The sequence below is a fragment of the Eulemur rufifrons genome, chromosome 8, assembly GCF_041146395.1.
Source record: "Eulemur rufifrons isolate Redbay chromosome 8, OSU_ERuf_1, whole genome shotgun sequence".
NCBI classification, from domain to species: domain Eukaryota; kingdom Metazoa; phylum Chordata; class Mammalia; order Primates; family Lemuridae; genus Eulemur; species Eulemur rufifrons.
In genome coordinates, this window is record NC_090990.1 from 107,414,450 (window position 1) to 107,431,399 (window position 16,950).

General features: G+C 41.2%; 1 protein-coding gene across 2 annotated transcripts in view; it reads left to right on the forward strand.

Annotated features, from left to right (window-relative positions):
- Nucleotides 1-16,950, forward strand: part of TBX15 (T-box transcription factor 15) — a 108,855-nt gene that overhangs the window by 38,951 nt on the left and 52,954 nt on the right. The window lies entirely within an intron of this gene.

Here is a 16,950-nt window from a genome sequence, read left to right on the forward strand (position 1 = left end):
TGGATCACAAGTTTGAAGCATCTGTTTTTTCCTCCTGTCTGCTCTCAGTTCGCAGGGTCCTGGCAATCTGGACCATCTTGAGCCACTAAACCAGTGCTGACAGAGAGGCAGAAAAATAGCAGCTGCTTCTGTTACCCTCAGCCTTGAGGGCCTCGGCTAAGGGACCTCATGGCTAGTTCCCTGCCAACGCCTTTGGCTTTCTTGAATGACTTGATCACACACTGATGTTTCAAGGCTGGGTGCTCCCCAGCTGGAGCCCTGAAAATGCTTGCGTGGCATCCCTGGAGAAGGAAACTGACTTGAAAGAAGCTCCCACAAAGTAAATCACTAGGACCAGATGGTTTTCATCCAAGAGTTGGGGAGGAAATGAAGTGTGAAATAGCACAGATACTGATGAAGACATTAGTTCTCCATTAAAACCACAACTGTGTCAGAGCAGAGGAAGTTTGCTAACATAATGACCTTAATGCTAGGGCAGAGATATTAGTGGCCTCTCTGATGCCTCTGGACCGCTTGGAAAGAATAACATAAAATATGAACAATGACACAATAGCCTTTATTCCCTGAAAGCAGGTAAGAGGGATATTGTGACAATTTGTGCACGGCAGGGTTCAGGTAGAAACTTTAGAAAGAATGTAATAGTGAATATGAGACACATATCCTGCTATTCCTTACCTCTGTGTCCATGGCAGACATCACTAATCAATCTGGTACTGTTCCCTCCAAGCTTGGATTGGGCCTCATGCATCTCAGTTTCACACTCTCAACTGCCACCATCAAATGACCAAAGTTGACATACATGTTGAAACTCATTTGCCCTCCATGCCTAAGAGGATATATTTTATCATGGATCACATTGGCTCATAATCAAATTGTAAATAATGACAAGAAGGAAGATTTCACAGGTAATTTAGAAACATGACAGGAAATATGTTACTTTCTTTTTTCTAAGGACTGAGTTAGCAGAACATTTATCGCTAGGGATGTATTGTTTTGTGAGAACTGAATTCAGATGTATAATCATAACTCAAACCATAATAAGGTCTTTCTGGAGGAAAGGGAAGTTGCTTCCTCTGAGGCGACAAGTAGCATGTTTCAGAAGGTCATTTTGACATTTTGAGGAATGAGAATCAATGGAAACGTCTTTTGTTAGACATTAGGCATACAGTGACTCTGTATGGCAAAGGAGGAGTGAGGTATGCTTTGAGAGGAGAACTACACTGAGGCCCAGAGGAGAAAAGACACAGGAATGTTGGACCCTGGAGAAGCACAGCAACTTCATATAAAGCCTGAGGTTTCCCTGGGTCTGGCCTTCCCTTCACTATAAGGGGGCAGAAGGCCAGCTCTGCTGCAGATCTGGGAACTCCCATGGGGCCTGTCTGCAGAATGTTTTGCCATTGATTGAGCAAAGTCTCCTGTTGCTGATAATAATTAAAGCAATTTGACTATAATAATTAGCCTGCAGCCTAGTGACCTGTATATCAAGGGGTATGTCATAGAGCCAGTCTCCTGCAGTGGACTGTAATCTGACCAATTAAGATGCTACCTGCCTGCCCCCATTAGAAGATGGGCTATTTTGCATGATCAGTGAAAAGTTGCTATATATGTTAATTAACAGAGAATCAGAATATAGTAAAACACACTTAGCATGGTAGAGACCCTGATTATATTGTGATTCTTCATTGAGTCACCACTGGGTTGATGGCCAGGTGCTGTGGTTCAGAGACCCAAGGAACAAATGGGGTGCATTGCTCAGCAAACCTGGCTACTAGTCCCCACGTCTCCATGAGATAACCCATGACCTTACTCACGTCTTGCAGAACCATAGGCCAAGGAATGAGAAGCTGGGGAGGTCATTTTGTCCCTGTAAGGTCCTTTGCCTTACAGGAGCAAGTGATGATCATCTCCATTCTAAAAGTGAGCAGTAGTGGCTCAGCAAGAGTAAGTGAAGTACTCAAAGTGCGGGAGGCATGGATGAGTGAGAGGAGAGACTCCGGCTCCCAGCAAACAGGTCTTCTTGCTTCACGACTTTGCTTCTTGGAGTCTCAGTTTCCTCATCTCTCACGCGCACTGCACCGATTTACCAAGTACGGATTTAGCAGTGTTTATAGCACGTTGAGAAATCCAGTGCTGAGAACTTACATTTCTAAGGTGCTTTATAGTTTACAAAGTGCTTTTGTCTGCATTATTTTACTCTGCTGGCGACTCAGTGAGTTGGGTAAGCAGGGGGATTCCTTATCTACCTTTCGCAGAAGGTTAAACGGCTCCTCAAGGTCCTATCTCTAGGAAGAGTCAGAACAAGGACTCACACTCCTGCCTTCTGATTCTGAATCCAGGGTTCCTTTTACTTTAGAATGACAAATAATGCAGAATTGACTCTATTTATCCTTCACTTCAATGACAGCAGAGAGTCTTCAGCGTCACAGTGTGGTAAAAATAGATGTTTAGCTGTGAGGGCAAGGAGGTTTTTGGTAGCAAACAAACTGAGCTCACCAAAATGTTCCTCCCGCGGGCAGGCTCAGTAGCCATGGCCTTTAGGAAAGCCTTGGCAGGCCTCACCAACACTGTGTCCAGCTTTCCCTGGGGAGCTGCCTCCCAGCTCCAGTGCCAGATGCAGGCACGGCCATGGGGGACATGGGGTAGAGGGATTTCTTCTGAGGTATGGGGACCACCAACCAAGAGCACATCTCTGGTGAGGGGACTAGACTGCATGTCCCACAATAGCAAACTTGCTGTGATTTTGGCACACATATGGAGAAAGAGCCCAGCAAGCCCTAGGTTCCTGTGCCACTGATGTTTTTTCTGAGAGATGGGAGAAGGAGAGCGAGACAGAATGAAAGAGTAAAAGCAGCAAGGCCAAAGGAAAAGCCCCAGTTTCATTTGCTTAAAAATAATTTATAATCCATCTATGGATTTAATATGGATTATAATTTACCACACTGATATATACCTGTGTGCACGGTTAAAATAAAGATGAATGGGAAATAAGGAAACATAACAGAGAAAGCGAGGTGGCCTCACCTGGCCATTTAATACTCACTGCTACACATAGAAACACAACTCCTTCATCTTCCTAAGGGACACAAACAATATTTTTATGAAGATGTACCACTAGTATTCTGTGTTGTATTCTTTTGAATATTCTTTGCATTGTAAATATCTGGCTGGGGGGAAATGCTTTATGTTACAGCAGAAGAGAGCCTGCAAAGATGGACATTTGTCCCACTTGAAGAAAGCTATCGAACCAGAGGGGTCCTTGGCCTTTTAAAGTCATACACTCCTTTGAGAATCCCATAAATCACACATATCCTCTTCCCAGAAAAATGTAAGCTTTCACAAATTTAACTTATGATTTTAGGTGACTTATAAACCCCCAAAGCCTATCCATTGACTTTAGGTTAATGGCATCTTTATTTAAAAAATTAGAAACTAATATTTTATGAAATAATTTTTCATTATAAAAAAATTCACTGGATTCATTTGAAATGATCTTAATTAAAATGTAGGGGTATAGCCAGTATCACAAAAATAGTCTGATTTATATGACATTTCCTAGCTTGTAACATTTATATTTTAAATATGTAATCATTGCACATTCACTTTTAGTTTTACCTTAGTCTTTTTTTTTTTAAGATGCTATATAGTATGTACTACATTGTAGTTTGTATCTGATAACACTTGTATAATACTTGGTATAATGAAGAAAATATGCCTTCACTGTTAAATTAATTTTGATTATATGTAGAATATGGTATATAAAGTAATGCTTTAATATATACAATAGCTCATATGCCATCAATAAGATCTCATCCTCCAGACTTGTGAATTCTTGGAAAAAATTACTTCCACATGTTCCTAAAACTACTTAAGATTTTTGACTGGTTGGTGGTCCATTGACTCTAAATATCTGACCTGTCAAAATGCCATCTTTAAACTCCAGTGATGCATAGAATCTTGGAATTAGCCAGGGTTGAATTTATTACAGAACAAAGAGAGGTGATGATTAACACACCCATCTGAGCAGTAGGGGGGGAGAATAATCCTTGAATGGATTAGATGCCATGATCCTAAAACCACATTCTCTGAGTGTTGGGTCCTTGCCCAGGAATGGGGAGAGGCCAAACATTGATGCCTTTTAAATGACAGGGTGTCTCTATGGGACTCTGGTCAGTAACACTGGGGCAGAGAGTTGGGGCTCAGTTGGGAAAAAGCCTTTCTTTCTCCTGTGACCTATCAGACTGAGGACCCATACCCACTCTGCATGCAGTAACTCTCGCAACTGACAGCTCACCTGATTAGTGTTGCACAATTTTATCACTCTGCCTGTCTAGGTGGAGATTAACATTAAAGTGTAAATAAATGGGACTTAATTTTTTAACCACTAACCAGAATTAAGTTATAATTTGGGGGGACTTTAGTAGACTACTTTCAAGACTGGCATAGATACTGTCAAGAAGATGGAGTGAATTATTATACACTGACCCACTATGTTGAGTCATAGACAGGCTCTCTATTCATTAGCAATATCTGGTAGCCTCTGAGCACTCCCTGAATGTGTTTCCAGGGAAATTTATCTTTGTAAGAATAGTCCATGAACAGGGTACTAAACTCATTTTATGATTGATTTTCCCATTATTCTCTCTTCCTCCTGCCATGTATTGCAAGCTTTACGAAAAGTATGGATTCTTAAACTAGCATTATATAATAGCATTGCTGGAGAGTGACTCTCTGAGAAGAGACGTCCAACAAAAGGGCACCATCCCGAGAAGGAAACAGACCATCATAGGAAAGTCATTTTGACCCCCATTCCCTGAGAGGCGGAGGGCTTGAATCGCAAGCCCAGGTGCTCAGGAAATCTCCTGTCACTCTGAGATGGGCTGGGAACATGGTGCCATGTCCAAAGCTTCTAAATACAGTTCAGGCTGGGTCATGATGACAGATGCTGAACTGGCACCACTACGGGAATTGAAGTGGGAACTCTGACAGTGCTTAAATGCCATGGCCCCGGGGCTCAAAGTCTTCCTAGGCTGGGGCAGGCAGAGGCAGTGCAGAGCCTGTGGGGAGGAGGGTAGGAGCAACTTTGGCAAGGAAATCCTGCTGTCTCGGCGACACTACCACTCCTTCAGAAGGCAACGGACACCCAGCAACACACCAGCTATTTTAGAAGCTGTCAGTTTCTGAATTGCTGACACACTTGAAGGACACTGTCTCTTCAAGGGTCATTCTGACCCTTCAAGGTAGGTAGGCCTGGGGAAAAACAGAGGCATGCTATGGCCAGGGTGTTGGCTGAGGAACGTGTGGAATTAAGTGCCCTGGCCGGGATGACTCAAGTAGTCAGGAATGGAGTTAAGAATAACATGTTGACTTTGGGATTCCCAAATCAGCCTTCTTCACAGAAGGCAGTGTAAAGGCAATGCCATACCCTGTCCTCTTCTTGGCCATCACCAAAAACTCACCCTGGGGTTCATGTCTTTTGATGACTCATTCTCTTTTGGGGAAAGCTTTAGAGGAAAAAAGAAAAAAAAAAAAAAAAAAGACAGGAGAGGCTTGGGAGGTGGGCTTTTCCTGGAGGGTCTGGGGACTTGGGATGTGAAAGTGGAGTTCTAAGTTTTGCAGGTATCTTAAGCTGGGGTTGACAAGTTGTGAATATAAAGACACTGCCATTAATACAATTAATCTGGTGTATTTCTTCCATGGTCAATGCTTGCCCTGTGCCCCCAAAGTGGACTCCTTTCTGCCATCAAAACATTTGACTTTAGGGTTTCTGAAAGTGACGTGGAGTGGTGGATGAGTTTACATTTTGAAGTAAGATAGACCCAGATCCATTTCTCCTCTCTAATACTTCTAGGCAGGTGGCATCAGGCACGCTCCCTTGTTTAAGTCTCAACGACCGCACTTGTAAAACAGGGTTAAAATGCCTGCCTGTCAGGTCTCCTGCTATGCTCCCTGGGAACCTCACCTAGACACTAGATCTTTCCTGCCTCGCCTGTGTATTCTCCTTACCTTGAGCTGGAGGGTGAGTGCTCTTGACAAGACCGTCCAACTGGAGTCAAGGCTCCCTGCAGCCTCCTAGCCTCGTCCTGTCCGTCCCACCTCTCAGTGCCCCTTGCGCTGTGTCTTCAGCCTCAGCTGCTCCCTCTGCTTCTTGGTTCAAGGCTGGAGTTTGCGCCCTGAGCCCTTTTCCTTACTGAAGGTGCAGCATACGTCTTTTCTTGGTGGTCTGCCTTTTTCTCTCTTCTCTCAGACCTAGTCGCTTTCCTTCTCAGATAGCATGCTGGCCTTTGCTGACCGGGAGAGCCCCACTTAAGTAGACCCATGTGAAAACAGGCTTTCTTATTTGGCACTTTCATTGTTTCTTTGCTCTCTCTTCCCTTTTCACCATCTCTCCTAACATCATTCAATTTTGATAGTTTTTGCTCCAGGCCCCGAAATATTTTCTTTACCATGTGATCTTTCCCATTGTACATTTTACATTGTCTGTATTGAGATTTGCATTTCTCCATTCGAGAGGACACAAACTTTCCTCTCCCTCTCAGATATGGACAGAGAAGTGATTGGGGAAACATCTAACCCTATGGGCCACCCCCTTTCCAAATGAAGGAAGGAATTAACATTAAATATGCTCTTACTGTATGCCAGGGACTTTATTGAGAGACGTGGGTATCTCCCTATTACCCCCATTTTAGGTGGGCAGATTGGCTCAGAAAGGTTAAGTTGCTTGCCCAGCCATACGTCTGGGCCTGGGTGATTCTAAAGAAGACCTGTGATCTTTCTCCTGCCTCACAGCGTCTCTGGAAACCCCACTTCACCGCAGACAGCAGGGATGCTGGGTAGGTGGGGGATCTGGTGAGCACAGCAGCTGTCTGTGTAGGAGTCATTCTGTCCCCAAAGAAGGAGGGCATCTCTGCCTCTCTACCTCTCCCTCAGCATCACTAGCTCTAGCATTTGTGCAAGGGCTTGATCCTTTCTCCATTTTGTCCTCATGACCGTAAGCACCTTCTCTTCCTAGGTTCACGTGGAGGACAGTTAGCTTTGGAGTATTTTCGAGGTGCTTGGCTGTGACTGCTACTCACAAAAGTGACTGAACTCACTGAACTCATTTGAAGCCCCTGAAAGATTTCAGGTCAGGCCTTGCTAATCAGTTTAATGCAGCTCACAGTCATGGAAGGAAAAGCTGGTAGGATTCCAATAGTTCAGGTTATGATGTCAGGAGGTGACCCTGGGATCTAATAGGGATTTTATTAGGAACATGGCATGCAATTAAGATACCTCATTACTAGGGATATATTTGTCTTCTGGAAGAAGATCAGAAGAATAGCATTTAAGATTCTTCATCTGGCTTCTAGCCCACCCTCCCAGCTTTTCTCCAGCTATGTCTCTTCTCTTGCTTTGCTAAACCTACAGCATTTCATTCATTCATTCAACAAAAACAATATTTTATTAAGTGCATAATAGGTGCTAGACACTTCCAGGTGCTGAAGATATAAGAGGAATAACACAGATATTGTCTGAATTATACAGATTTCTGTTCTCTAAACATTTCTGGTTGATTTTACTGTCATGCCTTTGACACAAAATTCCCTTTTCCTAGAAGATCCTCCTCCTCCGCCTTTGTATGTTGCAGACATCTCTTTACTATGCCCAGAAAAGACTCCTGGAGTGGAAGAAGTTCTTCTGGTCTCTAAACTCCCATAGAATTTTGTTTCTATTTCTGTTAGATAACAGTACATGAAAATTAGCATTCATATATTCAGATCTTTTGCTATTGATAAAGTACTTATGTAAATACACATGCACACACCTTGTTAGTGGTTCATAAAAGTTTCACAAAGTAGGTACTAATGATATCCTCATCTTACAAATGATACAACTAAGGCTTAAAGAGGTTAAGTGACTTGTTCAAGGTTAGACAGAAGGAGAAACGGTGAACTCAGTCTTTTGTATGCCAAGCCCCAGTGTTCTATGTGCCATGCTGGGTTTCGACTATTCTACTTTTATTAGACTTACTTATGGACCTATCCTGTCTCCTTAAATGATTTTGTAAGCTCTTTATTCAATTTTGTGTACCTCACAGAACCTAGTATATTGCCAGGCCCAGGCTAGATAATTGATAGTAATTTGCTGAACAAATAAATGATTGACTGAATGGATGAATTCAGAAGATTACTGGAGAGGTTGTTATAGAGTTGTCAGTCATGTACCTCTTGTATTCACTAAATAGGATGATTCTCTACGTTTGCATGGCAAGTTGGGTGTATTTTAAACTTGGTGTAGCTGGTGGTCTCCTGGTATCATTTGGAAGAACTTGTATGTTCCTGGCTGTGCTGAAATGTCTACTCACATGTTTGAAACTGTCACCTCTGGAGGCTCTGTCTCCAGAAGTCATAGTTAAATTACACTTGATGCTTAGAAACTGGCTGCTTAGTCCTTCCCCATTAGCACATCAGCATGAATTTGTTTATTTATTGGTGTTCAGTGGGAACGTTCTAACAAGGTATAAAGCAAGTGCTTTCAGGGCCTTTGGAGGAAGGCCCACGTTTCATTTCACAGAAATTAAAAGACCAGGATGGCAGATGTGCAATGGTGCTATGACAGTGGCTGGCATTAGGGGTGGTGGTGGGAGGTTGGAAGCAGTGGTTGCAAAGAACAAATAAGCACTGGCTTGGGGATGAGTTAATGTGTCACTTCGCCCAGGAAAATTGCCAAGAGCCTCAGGGAAATGCCTGTGTTGACAGCTGCTCACCTAAAATTGACTGGTAAATCTGGAAGACCACCCAGTTAATCAGAATCAACTTTCGGAGGACCTCTGGTGCAAGAGGTATTTAGATTGGATATTGCCATGTGGCTTGTGGCCAATTTTTGATGATTCCTTTTATGCATTATCTGTGCATTTATTAGGAATATTTTCTGAACCAAAAGTTGGTCTCACAAATATTAATTTTATGGGAAGGATAAAATAAAATATTTGAAATTAGGACTACTTTAGAAAACCCAGGACCCATGTTTACTCCTTATTTTTTCTTGTTCTTCCTGATACACTTGGTCATTGGCATAGACTCTTATAAGTTAATTTGACACTTTCTTGGTTTATAAAGTGCTTTCACACACATTATTATCAGCTTAATTTTCCCCAAGCATAGATATTCATTCACTTAGCACTATCAAAAACTTTTGGGCCCTGAACTCTGACCTGAGTTAAGCCTAAATAAACCAGATTCTGCACAAATAGGAACTACCTCAGCTGACTTTTCCTATCTTTCAATGCTCTCATTAAAAATTTCTCAAAGCCCAAACATCTTCCAAGTACCTTCTAATGTTGTTTTGCTTATTGGCCTAGGCCAAAGGGAAAGGGTGATTTGGCACTGATCTTCAGTGTTTGTCACATTTGGATCTTTTACTCACCTTTGACTGGGGGTTGGAGGTGAAATACAACAAAAGAAGCTTTTTACACGTGTACATACTTATTAAATAATGTTAAGTTGATGGGACCTAAAATAAACTGCCCTGGTACTGAGAAAGGAAAATTCCTGTCTGATTTTGGTTTGAATTTTCTCTTCTCCCAAGAAAACTCATAGTGTTTTAGTTTCCATAGAGCTACCTAGCCTCCAACTGAGTGGCCTGAGCAGTAACTCTGCATGTCTAAGTTCAGAGTAGGAAGTGCACAGCTCTGCAGTTCTAGTTCTGAAAAGCAGGCAATAGTGAATAGTGAAAAGAGCATCAACTCCGGTGTCAGACTAATTCAAACCCCACTTTGACACCTCCTAGTTATGTAATGTGAGGAAAGCCTTTTATTTATACCTCACCTCAAGTTTCCTTATTTGTGAAATGGCAGCAATAATGCCTACTTCATAGAGTGTCTATGACAATTACATGAGATAATGTATATAAAGTTCTAGTATAGTTACTTCTCTTCCTTTTTTTGCTTCCCCCTTCTTCTTCTTCTTTTTTTTTTAAATAGATGGGGTCTTGCTGTGTTGCCCAGGCTGGAGTGCGGTGGTGTGATCATAGCTTACTATAACCTTGAACTCCTAGGCTCAAGTGAGCCTCCCACCTCAGCCTCCCAAAGAGTAGCTGGGACTACAGGCACGTACCACCATGCCCAGCTAATTTTGAATTTTTTTGTAGAGACGGGGTCTTGCTGTGTTGTCCAGGGTGGTCTCAAACTCCTGGGCCAAGTGATCCTCTTGCCTCGGCCTCCCAAAGTGCTGGGATTACAGATGTGAGTCACCATGCCTGGCCTGCTTTCACCTTCAAAGCATGCAGGAACCCTAGAGATTGAACCTGTAATGGCATTGAGCCTTCTCTGCTCAATAAGAAATAGATGTAAAAAATTGCTGCCACCACTTTTTTGTAGACTCTTTAAAAGGCTTAGATCTCAGGGATGACTTTCGGTCCTTGCTGTGGTTCTGTGTATCACTGAGAGGGGTGCTTGTTGTTAGGTGGAGAGTGCTTTAGGCAGCTGGTGAGAAATGTGCTCTTAGTCTCCTTAATTGGCTTATTGGCATGGAAATTGCAGGCTTCAGGTTACCTCCCCACCACCCTTCCCAAATAGAACTTGGAGGACACGGAGAGCTCAGGGACTCCATTCCATTACCAAAGTCATCTAACAGCTCATTTTAGTGTTTGCTATCATCATAATTTTAGTTTAATCCAACCTGGGTTATAGTTTATTCCCTTGAAGCTCTGGACTGAGTATCAAATTTGGGCTCAGTCCGTACTCAGGTCAGTGCCAAATGCTCTGCTTCTGCCATATTTAGATTACTCTATGAAAGTTTCATCACCAGCTTTCTCTAAGCTGACAGCCCAGAACCAATTCCCACTGCAGAGGTTCTCTGGAAATAGGAGTTCACTTGCACCTGGTACAGAGAGTGCTGCCTGGGTCATAAGATTCTGATATCTGCCTGGTGGGAATGGGAGCCCTGAGATGGCCAGGGGAGTCCTGGTTTTAGAGACTTTGGGACTTATGAACTAGACCGAGGAGTGGCTGCCCTACTAACATCAGATGGGAGATGACACTCAATGTGGTCATGTACCAGTGTTTAGGAGAAAAAAGAATCAGATGAAGTGTTTGATTATCATCTGGATGTTTCAAGCTATTTTCTTCTTTGGAGAAAATATGACAGCTGAGGTCCAGTCTTATGGAAGTGGCACTGTGCATCTAATCTCAGAAAATTCTGCATCTTTTATCTGACTCTACAGTCATCTTCTACCACCCATCTTCCACATTAAACCAGGCTGTCGTATGTCATTCATGCAGGCAATGTGACAAAGCATTAAACCAAGCCTATGGATTTCATAGTCTGGAGGGAAGACAGAACTACCATCACCTTCATGTAAAAGAAAACTAGTGTGTAGAGAATAAAGTCTAAACTCTGTATTCTGATATCCAAGATCCTCTTAGAAAGTAAGCTCCATGTGGTCAGAATTTTTTTTTTTATTTCTTGATATCCCAAGAGTTTAGAAGGATGACCAGCACATAGTCAATGTTCAATATATGGTCATTGGGTTGAGTTGAACTTGACTTTCCATCTTCATTCCTCTCTCTCCTTGCATACTCTAAACTCTGGCAATACCAGTTTGCTTGTAATTCTCTAAAAATACCAAATCCTTACTCATGCTAGTCTCAGTATCTGAAATTCTTTCTCCATCATTTCTTTGCCTGTTGATATTGAACTTGTATTTCATGTCTGTACTCAAAATGTCACCTCATGAAGTCTTCTCGATACTCTTATGGTTGATTTACTTCCTCTTCAAAGCTCTTTAACACTTTGCTCCTACCTTTGTGGAGTACCTATCACAGTCAGCCTTCTTTGACGGTTTGTGTGTCCTGCCTACCAGCTTGTGAGCTCCTTCAGAGCAAGAACCTGTTTTATTTGTCTTGGTCCATTAACATATAACCTGGGCAATTCAAAGAAGAAATGTTTGATGAAATAAAAATTGAATTAAATGTAGTTTTATGTACTTTAAATCCTTAGGCAGTAGGACTGATGTAACCTGGACTTTGGAATGAATCATACATACAATGGAGACAATAGTAATAACTCTTAGGTTTTTTGTACTAAGTGATGTTATGCATGTAAAGGCTTAGCAGAGTGCCTGACAAATAGTAAGAGCTCAATAGATGTTGACCATAACTCTTTGGGATAGTTCTTGTGAGCTCATATTCGTCTCATTGTCCGAAGTCAATAGCATTGTTATCAACAGAATCATTAGATTATGTTTTTTTAATTTAAAATAATTCTTATCTTCTTTTTTTCTTATTTATTTTTTATTTATTTTTGAGACAGAGTCTTGCTCTGTTGCCTGGACTAGAGTGCTGTGGTGTCAGCCTAGCTCACAGCAACCTCAAACTGCTGGGCTCAAGTGATCCTCCTGCCTCAGCCTCCCAAGTAGCTGGGACTACAGGCATGTGCCACCACACCCAGCTAATTTTTTCTATTTTTAGTTGCCTGGATAATTTATTTTTCTATTTTTTAGTAGACATAGGGGTCTTGCTCTTGCTCAGGCTGGTCTCAAACTCCGATCTCAAGTGATCCTCCTGCCATGGCCTCCCAGAGTAATAGTATTACAGGCGTGAGCCACCATGCCTGGCCTAGATTATGTTTTATCATAAAGATGTAAATATAATTTTTAGTGTGTAGGAAGATATGTTAGACCCCTAATCCCTACTAATAAAGACAAGGAAACTAAGGCCCCGTGAACCAAAGAGACTTTTAAAGGTCCCACTGCTAGTGAGTAGCAGAGCCACAGGAGTAAAAGTGCTTCATTCACTGTAGTAATGGATGATTCCTCAAAATTATCTGTTAAGTGGAGATGCAAATCACCTGGGTAGACTGTAAAATATGTTTAATAATGTCTAATTTTGATATTGTGTTCATTAAAATAAAAGTGTATGCAATTTAGGCATTTTCTATGTGTGGTAACCAAATAAACTTATTGCGGTTAGGTTGCTGTTGTTAGACTTGGTGGTCTCTAAGCTGCACTCCTAATCCATCCATTAAACATTAGAGTTAAAAGGGACTTTACAGCATGTGTAATTAAATGTGCATGTGCTGTGCTATAAAGATTAAGGAAATTGTGGACCAGAATAGTCATGTGACTTGGCTAAGATTAAACACGTTTAAGCCATTTTAGTTGTGAGGATGGTTAAAATAGTTGAGGGCTGTTGCAGAATTGTCAGCTGCATTGGCCAGGGTTGAACATAGTATCATCTTGGAAAGGTCTGATCCCTGGGTCAGGAGGCAGAAGACCTATGTTCTAGTCCATGTTAGTTTTCAATTTCTCTTAGTTTCAATTTCCTCGTCCACAAAATAGACATAAAAGCATATGCTATGTCTGTCTTATCAATCAAAAGGCTATATTAGATAATGTATAAAATAAAAATTAAGAAACTGTTTTATTATTATTGCTAGAGTGAGAATTGAATTCACTCTAAGCTAAACTCAACTTTTCTGTGGGAACTTAGTGTTACAGCATTCATTTTGTCAAAGTGAAAATAGGTCAGAGATAGACAGTGAGTGACACTATGAACTGATGGTTAAAAGCTCTTTTTTAAGGATTTTTTGGAATGGGAATAGATATGTTTTTTTTTTTTTTTTTTTGAGACAGAGTCTCACTCTCTTGCCCGGGCTAGAGTGAGTGCCGTGGCGTCAGTCTAGCTCACAGCAACCTCAAACTCCTGGACTTAAGCGATCCTACTGCCTCAGCCTCCCGAGTAGCTGGGACTACAGACATGCGCCACCATGCCCGGCTAATTTTTTGTATATATATATTTTAGTTGTCCATATAATTTCTTTCTATTTTTAGTAGAGACGGGGTCTCACTCTTGCTCAGGCTGGTCTCGAACTCCTGACCTCGAGCGATCCACCCGCCTCGGCCTCCCAGAGTGTTAGGATTACAGGCGTGAGCCACCGCGCCCGGCCGGGAATAGATATGTTGGTTTGACCCTATGAATCACATGATGTTCTCCAGTGACTTGAAACTGGCTCAGTGTAGGTTCTCTAAGTTTTCTCCTTTAACTGCCTTAATTATGTGTAATATTTTATGTTCCTGATTTCCTGAAACTTCTCTTGTTGAAATACTATTCATAAGAGGCATCTGATAGCCAAGAAATTCTTCTGGGTCATTCACATGAGTTCCTAATGGTTAGTTTTTGAAGACAGGAAGTCACAAATTGCCCAGAATAAACCAACTTGAAAACACAGAGGTGTTTTTTCATCTTTAAGGGACTGATTATATTTCTGAATGGATGATCTGATTTGATTAAAATAACCAGCTATGTGTTTCTTACATTCATGACTTAGGTGACTTGATTATACATTCTAATTAATAGCTAACATTTTTGATCTGGTTAGCTAAAATATTTTATATAACTATAATTTAGAAATGTATTTTACAAAGGATTAAATTTGATTTTTACCTGGGCTGTTGATCTTGACTCTGAGATTACTATTTTAAGGGTATTGAAGGGTAGCTTACCTCACAGGTGGCCCTAACTCTTCTCAAAGTTTTTCAAAACTATATGAAATATAACATTAATTTTATTTCCAAACTATGATACTAAGAAACAATATAGAATGGAAAATTACTTGATGCATTCACATTATTGTAAATGTGGGCTGGTGCCTACATCCTGTACATAAAAGTCACTGGGCCCTATTCTGTGAGAATCTAGAAGTTCAGAGTATTTTCAGGGAAACAAATAACTGTCTCTGAAAATCCTCTTCATGGGCAAATACCGCCTGTGCCTCCACAGACTTTTTCATTTCCTGCCCAGTAACGATGGGTTCCCCAGGACTGTTCCAGCCTGTTCAGTTCCCTTTCTTTTCTGGACTCCTGTGAGACATCTGAGACAGTATGTAATGGTGTGGAAAACTGTGGTAGTGATTTGTGTTGGTCTCTGATTATTTATAAATGTTCCCTCCCAGTCTCCACTGCACTGTAAATGCTTTAAGGAGGGGTCTCATTGTGTACTTTGGTATTTCCCAGAATCTAGCACAGTGCTGGGCACACAGTAAGCACTCAATAAACACATAATTAATCAACACTAGCTGGGAAACTTCTTAAGGTCTGGGATTCTGTTTCTAATTATCTACATGGTACCTCATCTAAGGCCATATGCTGATAGGTGCTTATTGATTGATTTGGTTGAAACGATAAACCTTAGAGAATACCCACTCAATTCTTTAACTCCTATGATAATGTGAATCTGAGCCCCCAGTCCTTTTCCTTATTTAACTTGTCTTGCTTGAACAGTTTTAAATTTGATGCCTCTAATTGAGGTTATCTGGGTTATCACTTGCATCAGAGAAGATTCTTACATTCTTTAAGACATTGGAGGTAGAAGAGATTCTAAAAGGTTTCAGTTCAATCATTCTCATTGCACAATGAGGAAATAGGCCCTTGGTGGTTTTCCTTGTGGAAGGCTATTTGTTAATGCATTTGATGTTACATTTTGAGTCCCTATTTAATTCCAGTTGATATAGTGAATAAGAGTCTCTTATTTCTGAATTCTCCAGACATAGTCTCCATTCAAATCCCAACCTCAACTTGGCTACCATTAAATATTTATCACTTAGTACAGTGATACCTTTCCATACCCTCCTCCTTCCTCACTGGAGAAATATATGTCAAAAATTGCTGCTGAGCCCTACTAAGGGTATATATTTCCAACTGTTTTTGTAATTGTGGCACACTGTGGTGAAGAGATTTTGTAACACTTTACAGGGCAAGGGCAAGACTATATTTTCAAAATATTGTTTTGAGAAGCTTTTGAAAAAGTTACAATATTCCTGATAAGTGAGGAGACCTTGGGATATCACAGAAACAAAATGGGACTGAGGAACCCATGTCTCAGGTCATTTGAACTACTGTGTTTGGCTCAGTGTGTGATGATACGACTCTGCTACTGAGTGGCATATAGAATCAGGCCAGGGTGGAGATTGTCACTCAGCGGCAGCTCTCATCTTAGATAAGTAGTTCTACTTTTCTGTACTTGAAGGAAACCAAAAATAGCTGCTGCTTAGCCCAAGGTATAAAATTATGTGCTTAGACATATAAAACCAGTTATAAAACCTTATCTTTTTTTTTTTTTTTTTTGGATGAAGATAGTAACTGGACTAGTAATTGTGGATAAACTAAAGTTTTTGGTCAGAAACATCTCTTGTATTTATGTGCTTGGTTCAGTTCTCCAGCAAACTGACTGTATTCAGAAGTGACAGGCAAGGAACTGAGGAGGATGGAGGGGAATGACAATTTTCTCCCTCTGGGCACTTTATTTCTTGTGGGCTTTGACAAAACTAGGGGATATTCTTGCCAGAGATGCTGTCTGGGTTTGAGAAAGAAAAACTCCATGGATAAAAATAAAGAAAAGTAAATGAACCATGGGATGTGTTGTTCGTAGGTCTATAAACCTGCTACAAGTAAGTGACATTGTCAGCAAGGTGATCTGGCATTCTGTCTCATTCCTTTTCCACCTCAGTAGTGTCGGGGATTGATGCCTAAGAAGCTCTGACCCTTGACAGAATTAAAAAGTCGTTTGTTAGAGTAAGACATTGCTCTAACCTTCCTCATGTATATATTTATTTACAGGGAAAGCAATCAGAATCTTAGACATTAAGGATGGGTTAAAGAAATAAGTTCTTAGTTTTGGTCTGCGATATCATTTGAGCTAAGAAAATTATACCAGCTAATCTGAATTTGGAAAATCTTAAGACATATAATTCTTGGCATCAGGCTCCTAAAAGTGAATTTTTTAAACACCAGAAAATTCTTCTCGGGTAGTTCTGATTCCAGCTTCCTCCTTCAGTCTACTTCCCGTCTCCCCACCCCACCTGTCTCCACGAGTACAGAAGACACAGGAAGGGACCATCTGGCCCAGCATGCCAAGTTTTTATTTGGTTGCTCTCAATCCCACCTTCCTGTTTGGATCACCCCTCCCCTCTGCCCATA